Source organism: Lontra canadensis, unplaced genomic scaffold, assembly GCF_010015895.1.
Source record: "Lontra canadensis isolate GAN:19392208 unplaced genomic scaffold, GSC_riverotter_1.0 scaffold59, whole genome shotgun sequence".
NCBI lineage: Eukaryota > Metazoa > Chordata > Mammalia > Carnivora > Mustelidae > Lontra > Lontra canadensis.
The window spans coordinates 235,746-245,724 of record NW_022631053.1 but is presented as its reverse complement, the minus strand read 5'-3'; the positions used below and the strand labels follow the sequence as shown (position 1 = coordinate 245,724).

Sequence of the window (9,979 nt, the reverse complement as noted above, 5' to 3'; positions counted from 1 at the left end):
AACTGAGGCAGAACCTGGTGGGTTCAATGAGTTAAAGATAGAGCTGAGAGTTCAGATAAACCAAGGACAGAGTTTGTAGGACAGAGTACTAGAAAGATGAGAAGAGCACGAAGAGAGATTCTCTAGATACCTGCAGAGTAATCAGCAGAATATTGATTAGCATATGCATATGGAAAAAATATCCAAAAGGACTTACAGAAATAGTACTCAGTATTAAACAGTGCTGGCATAGTGCCTGTTCACATCAGGACTCATAGTTAATGGGACATTGCTTAGAATACTTAAGAAGGTCTTTGTATAGTAGTGGAGAATAATTAGCCCTAGACTGAACATGGTTTTGAACTTACCAGCAAAATCACAAAAACAAGACTAAATACATCCTAGATAAAAGCTCAAGAATATTTATAGTAATAAAAAAAATATCCAGCATTGGGTTGCCTGGGTGGCTCAGTGGGTTAAGCCTCTGCCTTTGGCTCAGGTCATGACCTCAGGATCCTGGGATCGAGCCCTGCATTGGGCTCTCTGTTCAGCGGGGAGCCTGCTTTTCCCTCTCCCTCTGCCTGCCTCTCTGCCTCCTTGTGATCTCTCTCTCTGTGTCAAATAAATACATAAAATATTTGCAAAAAAAAAAAAAAATCCAGCATCAAGTAAGAATTTGAGATATATAAAGAAGGAGGAAGAATGACCCATAATGAGACTAATCAAACAGAAATTATATAGAACTAAGATAGACGCTGCAATTAGTAGACAAGGACATTGCAATTATAACTGAATTCTATATGTTCTAAAAGTTATGGAGGAACATGGAAGGTTTTTAAAAGACCCACATCAAACTTCTAAAGATAAGAACTACAATGTCTATGATAAGAAATACATTGGATGAGATTAACAGCATATTATACATGTTAAAAGAAAGATTAGGGAATTTAAAAACATAGCAATAGAAGATACACAAAAAGAGAAAATATTTTTTAAAATGAAAAGGTCATCAGTAATATGTAGGACAGTTTTAAGTGCTTAGGATATATGTAATTTGAGTCCCTGAGGAACGAGGAGCAGACAAGATTTAAAAAACAATGTCTTAGAATTATATAAATTTGGTGAAAACTAGAAACTTACACCTCTAAGATTTCTAACAAACTCTAAGCATAAGAAACATGAAGAAACTTATACTGAGAAATATCATGATCGTTATTGTTCACCACCACTGATAATAGAAATATCTTAAAAACAGAAAGAAAAAAACCCTACATTACAAATGGAGGCACAAACATAAGAATGACAGTGGATTTCTTACAGGAACAAATGCAAGTGAGAATACAGTGGAGAAAAGTCTTTTAAAGTGCCAAATGAAAAAACTGTCAACCTAAAATTCAATGTTCAGTGAAAATATATTTCAAAAAATGAAGGTGAAAGTCAAGAAAGATGGCAGAGGAGTAGCAGGCTGAGATGACATCAAGTAGCAGGAGATCAGCTAGATAGTTTATCAAACCATTCCAAACACCTACAAATCCAACAGGAGGTTGAAGAGAAGAAGAACAGCAATTCTAGAAATAGAAAATTGACCACTTTCTGAAAGGTCAGACCTGCTGAGAAGTGAATCCAAAGCGACAGGAAGATAGACCACGGGGGGAGGGGCTGGCTCCCAGCAAGCAGTGGAGCAATGGAGCACAAAATCAGAACTTTTAGAAGTCTGCTTCACTGAGGGACATCTCTCCAGAGGCTAAGTGGGGGTGGACCCCTCGTGGAGACAGCATGGTCTCAGGTCCCATGGGGTCACAGAGGATTGGGGGTGTCTGAGTGTCACAGAGCTTGCAGGTATCAGAGTGGGGAAGACAACTAAAGAGATGGAGCTGAGGAGTGAGCTCTCAACCTGGGATTACCTTAAACTGTGATCTGTGGCACAGTCACACCACTGCTCTTTGAGCAGGGACCCCACAAGTGGCACATCTGGGGAGACCCCCCTGGAAGAGCAGCAGGATCTGCTGGGTTTGGAGACTCGGAACAGGACTGTGTGCCAGAGACAGAGGCGCTGGGTCATGGGCTGGGTGAGTTCGGCACATGGCCGGAGGCCAGGGAGATGGGAATGATTGAGTGCTTTTCTCCGAGGGTGCACTGAGGAGTGGAGAGCGCACCCCGAGCTCTTGGTTCCTCTGGGCTGGAGATTGGGAGGCCACCATTTTCATTCCTGTCCTCCAGAACTCTATGGAAAGCATTCAGGGAACAAAAGCTCCCGAGAGTGAGCCTGAGCAGACTACTTATCCCGGCCCCTGGCAAGGGCGGTGCAATTCTGCCTTGGGCATAGACACAAGAGAATCACTACAACAGGCCCCTCCCCCAGAAGATCAGCAAGAAATCCAGCCAAGACCAAGCTCACACATCAAAGAGAACTGCGGAATTCCAGAGGAAGAGAAAGCAAAGCATGGAATTTATGGCTTTCTCCCCAGGATTCTTTAATCTTGCAAATTGGGCACGTGCACCCAAATGTTTATAGCAGCAATGTCCACAATAACCAAACTATGGAAAGAACCTAGATGTCCATCAATAGATGAATGGTTAAAGAAGATGTGGTATATATAAACAATGGAATACCATGCAGCCATCGAAAGAATTGAAATCTTGCAATTTGCGACGACATGGATGGAACTAGAGGGTATTATGCTTACTGAAATAAGTCAATCAGAGAAAGACAATTATCATATGATTTCCCTGATATGAGGAAGTTGAGAGGCAACATGGGGGGCTTAGGTGGTAGGAAAGGAATAAATGAAAGAAGGTGGGATTGGGAGGGAGATAAACCATAAGAAACTCTTAATCTCACAAAACAAACTGAGGGTTGCTGGGGGGAGGGGTTAGGGTTAGGGTGGTTAGGGTTGTGGACATTGGGGAAGGTATGTGTTATGGTGAGTGCTGTGAAGTGTGTAAACCTGGTGATTCACAGACCTGTACCCCTAGGGCTAATAATACATTATGTGTTAATAAAAAAAATTTATAAAAAAAAGAAAGAAAAAAAATGAAGGTGAAATAACGATAGCTACAAACATGCAGCTGCTGAAATACTATCACCGACAGATCCACACTAGAAGATGTGTTAAAGAAAATCCTTTCAACAGAAGGATAATGATACCAGAGAGAAATAGGATCTTTACAAAAGGATAAAAGCCCACAACAAATAGCAATTACATGGGTAAATATAATTTTCTTATTGTTTAAATATATTTTAAAATAATTGTTTAAACAAAAAGATTATAATGTATGGCCAAATTTATAACATGTATGAGAAAAATGTATAACTAGGAGGAGAGAAATGAAAGTAGATTTGATAAAATTGTTTTAATATGCACAAATTGGTATAGTATTACTTGGAGATAGAATCTGGTAAGTTTATAATGTATACTGTAAATCTGAAAGCAACCACTAACATAACAAAACAAAAAGTTACAGTTGATAAGTAAACAAAGGGGGCAAATTCAACAATAAATATACTCAATCCATAATAAAGCAGAAACAAATATGGGACAAAAGTCAGATGGGTTGAGTAGAAAATAAATAGCAAGACAGTTGACTTCCCTAATAGCCGCATGAAAGTAGAGCATCTTGTAAGCAAAACCGAATCTCATGACAATTTTACAATAAATTTAGATGACAAAGTATGACTATCATTCTTTAAATATAAGAAGGTGGGAAAAAACCATCAATAACCTCAAGGAATATTGCTGGCCTCGGTGTGGGAAAAAAAAAACAAATGCAGAAATGGAATTTCTAATAGCTACAAGAAAGAAAAATTCAAAATAGCCAACAGATAATCACTTGGAAGTTTTCCTCATTCTAACAGGGAGTGTATGCCACAGACCTGTGGTAAAGCCTTTCAGAAAGGACTAATGGGACTCCATCTCAGGACACAGCCCTATGTTGAAATGATCCCAATTCTTCAACCCTCCCTTTGACATACTCCATGCTTTGCAGTTGTGTGCTCTTCCACTCAGGCCCCGTGCCTTGATTTATGCATGTCACTCACTTTTGCCAATGGGATTATTACACTGAAAAGTGCTGCTGCATTTCTGTTTTCACTTTTTTCTCTCAACTATTACTGTAAGACATGTCCAAGGTTGCCTGCTGGAAGACAGGAAACATACAGCAAAGAGAGACAAGCTGCCCCAGTCATCCAGCTAAGGCCATCCTCAACCAACCAGCAGTCCAGACTGGATAGCCAGGATCAACTGAATTGCCTAGCTGATGATTCCAGTCACTTGAGGCTATATGACACTAAAGTTATGTGTTTCCTTATTATACCTTATTTTTGCAATAACTAGATGATAAGTATGCTAAAGAAAATTTTATTTAAACATTTTATCTTGTGCATTACATTCTGTGTTTGATAACCAAAATTCATTATAAGGTATACTAAGAATGGGTATAGTTCTACATATTTATTTCCTTAAAGCTCATTACTTTTTCATTACTTCTTATATTTCATTGAAATGGGTACCTTCTTATATCTGGATCCACAAACTTGTAATCTACCTAGAACCAAGTTTTATTCCACCAGAGGCAACAAGGCCTTGAGATAATTGTCATTTATATTCTTATTAGTAGACTTATGCTTATTAATTTTAATTATGAATAGTCACACTTATTAGTAGACTTATGCTTATTAATTTTAATTACGAATACACTGGTAACATTGTCTGTAATATATTTTATAGTATAATATGCAAAATAAAAATCACCTAGCAGAGAGTAAGATGTGGTAAGAAAATAGGGACAATGAACCTAGACAATATGACTATGAGCTGTCATGTAAAAGCATCAGCAGATAAATTCAGTGTGACTGTAAAAGGCAGAAATTAAATGAGGAATGGAAATTATGTAAAATATATTATCTCAACCTTAAAACAAGGTTTTCTAAAGACCCAGAGATGCTTCAAGGTAATAGGAGTAAATATAATTTGTTCTCTTTGTCTCTTCTATGTGGTCCTCATGGGATCGAGGTGGAGCCTGCCATTGTTATCATCCCATAATTGACTTAATTTTATCCTCTCTTGGAGGAACACTTTTTACCCAATCCATGCTATAATAACGAGAAATGCTTTCAGTAGAGCTAACTAAGGGCACCATGACTCCTCTGCTGCATTCCCCAGGCCATCAGGGACTCCACTGTTCACTGGTGATTTTGTATTTGCCTTGCTCAAATTCCCATTTGCCATGCTCTCCCTCAGTCCAAGACCTGTGAGATACCCCAGTGCAGGAAAGAGATGCTCATGCAGGGCATCTATATAGGCTCAGTTGCATTTTCACTTCAGTTTCTATAAAGAAACATTCATCAGGTTGGAAGGGGCCTCACTAGATCACCTACTTCCTCCTCTTGTCTCTACAAAGGTATAAAATTACAAGGGATTATCAGGAAGAAACTAAGGAGATAAGAAAGTACTCTTAACTGAAGAATGTAATATTATTAATCTATGAGCAGAGCCTAAAACAGAATAAAAGTATGTATTTCAAAACATGACTTTTTCATTTTGTGTGAAATTTTAATTTAAAAAAAATGTTTAATTTTGACATTGTCTCACTTCTGTTACATAATTTCATAAACTTTTTTGGATTTCTAGAATTAAACACAGTAGCTTTTGTATCCTTGCATCTACCATTAGAGAATTACTCCATAAAAGTAAAGAAAGGAATATTCAGGTAAAAGATGAGATACATTTATGCCCATTTCAGTCAAATAACTAGTCATTCTGTGTGCCTTCATGAATAAAACTTATTATTGGCAAAACTTACTTGTTACAAATTACAAAAAGTAATTAATATGCACTCCCCCCAAAATCATGTCCTTTTACCTGAAGGGCAAATCACAACCTACTGGTTATTTCATAATAAAAAGGTAGGAAAAGAAGAATATGAAATGCACTCGTACTTTGGGAAAACCTCCTTTCTGATACTTGTGTATTCCTGTATTTTGGCTGGTGTACACTAGGTGGCCCATGGTGTTCAGTGACTTAATGAATGAATGAGTTAATACACATTAGTCTAAAAAAAATTATGATCTCAAAACAATGATTTCCTCTCACTGCATACCTGCCAATACAGTTTCATACAATATAATATGATTTGGCTAATAACAAGGAGAACCATAATTAAACAGAGAAAATTTTCTGCTAAAATACTGCTAGATATCCAGGTGTATGATGTGAATTTTGTAGTGTCAACAAGGCCTTCTACCTTGCTCTTTTTCTTGTTCTATGACCCTTTTAATATCTGATGTCTGGTGCCTGAAATTCCTCTGTTAAATCTTTATTCCTTTAAACCTAGTTTTACAATATTTAAGTGTAAACACCCTTGTAGAAGTTAAGATGGTCACTTAGTGCTTTTTTCAAAAAAAAATTTAATTAGGATTATTTCAGCGGATTTCTGTTTGCCATGGGAGCAGTGGGGTAAAGAAGAGATCTAAGGATACTACCACTGAACTTCTGCCAGTTTTCTCCTCTTGTGCGCTAAGTTGCTAACACTTTTAGAAAAGTTAATATGTGGCAAGGAAGAGGAAGATGGGCTGAGAGCACTAGAAGCTGAGGGATGAGGGCAGAGGATGAAGAAGACAGTTACCTGCCTGAGGGAGGATGAGAGCAGAATATGGTGATTCTGCCATATGTGCCAAATCAAAAATAAATACTTCTTCGATCATTTGGTGCTTTTGATAAGCCACAAAGGCTCTCCCCTCTGTTGGGTGATTTAAATCATAACTGATTTTAAAATTTGAATAACGAATAGCTGTATCCTTGTATTCGAGAAAACAGTTTCCAAAGTTATCAAACAATTCAGACTAGTTACCTGTGTGATTCAAAATAATTGTTTAGAAAATTTTAATATGTATATGGTTCTCTGTCTAATTGGAGACATCATAAAATTACTTTCAATATTGACATTTTTCTTTCCCAACCCCAAATTTTAATCAACAAATTTTTAAAGTTTCTTTTCTCTTTTCTTTTCTTTTCTTTTCTTTTCTTTTCTTTTCTTTTTTTTTCTTTTTTCTTTTTTTTCTTTTCTTTTCCTTTTTTAACACTTGTACAGACATTTAAGATCAAATTGGCTTCTTGACAGATTTGTGCAGATATGTAGAATCCATGGATTTCCCCTTCTGGTAGTGTGTCTGAGTTTTCCCATTTCAAGAAGGTGATGATGGATGTGGGAGGCCACAGTAAGGCTTGAGACAAGAACCAAACCAGGCCCTGACTTGTGCCTCCTTTAAAGGCTGAATAGCCAAACAAAAGGCTTAGGTCGATAAAGTTGAGTAGCACTGAGAAAGGGTCTGTGCTATGTGTTGTGCGCTCGCCTGCATGACATCCCACAGGTTCGCTAGTCAGATACAGACGATTTGGCCGGGGTCAGAAATTCTTGGCTGGTCCTTGCTGTCCTTGTACGGGCTATAGACTACACCACTATAAGACTGAGCTGTGCTTACACAAACTATATCTTGAGTGGCCTTGAAGTCAGTACATCTGGCGCTAGAAGGTCCGCTATTGATGTCTAGGAAATAGATAATGGGAAAGTTTGAAGGATTTTCTGTGCTTGTTGCAAACTCTTTAGTAATCAGCTAAAAATAGACACTTTTCTTATGATTGTTTCTGTTAGCTATAAAATGCCTCACAGCCTTGAATAAAATTGGCACTATTGGACATCCTTCTTGGTGCTCCTCCTGTCCCCATCTCTTTGTCTCTTAATTTCTTTTCAGCATCCTCTTACTCTTTCGACCCTGGTCAATTTGTTGCGCCGGCCGTGACAGAAGCATTCTATTTTTCAAGGTTTTTATTTTGGATACCAAATTAAATCTTTTCATAACATAAACTCTCACAGACTATCTAAATATTAACCTCTATTCAGGTCTAATGTCTATTCATTGAATTTTAAATCAGGCTTTAATTAGATCCTTCTATTTTAAATTGGAAGAATTATCAAAAATAAAATGAATTTGAAATGATAATTAAAAATGACAGTGAATACTTATATATCTGTAAAACCTTCAGATATATTTAACACCATGAACATCAAGTGAAGAGCTAAATACGTATAAAGAAATAATGCTTTATGCATAGATGTCACTTGTGCTATAATGGAAAGAGTACTGGATTTGGAAAGTCACATTAGAAAACTATGAGTTAGGTAACCTACATACTATGTGCTGATGGGAGTCACAACATGCCTTAGATTCAGTTTATAGAAAAGGATACCTAATACACTTGGGTGGCCAATAGGTGATGATAGCACAAATTTCAATGTCTTCCACAAGAGAAAAAAAGATATTTATGGTAGCGGGAATTAGATGGAAGTCTCAATTTTTACCTTGTCTTGTACCTCTTAGCAGGTTCTTGGCATGAGCGACAAGGGAGCAGGCAACCACTCAGATGTAACTGACTTCATTCTTGTAGGCTTCAGGGTCCATCTAGAGCTCCACATTCTCCTTTTTCTCCTTTTCCTGCTGGTCTATGGCATGGTCCTTTTGGGGAACATTAGTATGATGGCAATCATTGTGACTGACTCCCAGCCGAACACACCAATGTATTTCTTTCCAGGCAACCTCTCCTTCATTGATCTCTCCTACTCCACTGTTATTGCCCTGAAAGCCATGGTCAACTTCCTGTCTGAGAAAAAGACTATCTCCTTTGTATGTTGTGTGGTTCAGCTGTTTCTTTATGCATTTTTTTCATGGTTACAGAGGCTTTTCTCCTGGCAGCCATGGCCTATGACTGATTTACCGCCATTTGCAATTCTCTTCTTTACAGTGTCCACATGTCAAAACGCCTTTGCACTCAGCTGGTGGCTGGTTCCTATCTCTGTGGCTGGCTCAGTACCATCCTCCAAGTCAGCATAACATTCTCAGTGTCTTTCTTTGTTCCCAAGTCATTGATCACTTCTACTGTGATTCCTACCAAATCGAGAAGATCTCCTGTTCCAATCTCTCTATCAATAAGATGGTATCTCTCAGTTTGGCTGCCTTCATCATTTTGCCTACAATAGTTGTTATTGTAGCATCTTACATGTACATTGTGACCACAGTCTTGAAGTTTCCTTCCAGTGAAGGGAGAAAGAAAGCCTTCTCCACCTGCAGCTCCCATCTGCGAGTGGTAAGTTTGAGCCATGGGACTGTCTCCTTTGTGTATCTCACACTTCCAAGCAATCCTGAACTTCATAAAGTGGCTTCAGTATTTTACATATTGGTCACACCCATGTTAAACCCTCTGATATACTCTCTAAGAAACAAGGATGTCAAGCAAGCTTTGAGAAAGTCCTTCGGAAGAAAAAATCTTTATACTAATTCTACTTTCCTGTGATTTCCCCATTAATGCACCCTTTCATTGTTTCAGTCTGATTTGCTTTTAATATGCAGTCAAGCCTGAGTCACTTACGGATTCTTTAAGTTGACCATCCCACAGTGAATTACTTTCATGGAAGGAGAAGTAGCAATCCATCATTTGCTCTTCCTTATGAGCAGTATTAAATCTTCATCATCAGTAACATTTGTAGTCATTCTATCAACAGAAATATACTCCTCATTCTTTGTAGGTATAACCTTATGCTAGTGGGTAAAAGAGGATGTGATTTTAACTTATTTTCTCTGGACCTATTGAGATGGTAGGCCAAAAATTAGTTTAGTGGGGTGTTAAGCTCAGAATGTAGAATGTTTTATTAGAGAAAGTGTTACTGATAATAGTTTGCTAATCTTTTTTTTTAAGATTTTATTTATTTATTTGACACAGAGAGAGATCACAAGTAGGCAGAGAGGCAGGCGGAGATAGAGGGGGAAACGGGCTCCCTGCTGAGCAGAGAGAGAGTCCTCATATGGGGCTCGATCCCAGGACCCTGAGATCATGACCTGAGCTGAAGGCAGAGGCTTAACCCACTGAGCCACCCACGTGCCCCAATAGTTTGCTAATCTTACAATGATTTCTCTTCTGGTGAAGATGAATGGAATCTTCAGTAAATA

General features: G+C 38.0%; 1 pseudogene; it reads left to right on the top strand.

Moving 5' to 3' along the window:
- The first annotated feature begins 8,368 nt into the window (after positions 1-8,368).
- Positions 8,369-9,326, top strand: LOC116878748 (annotated as a pseudogene).
- The last annotated feature ends 653 nt before the right edge of the window (positions 9,327-9,979 follow it).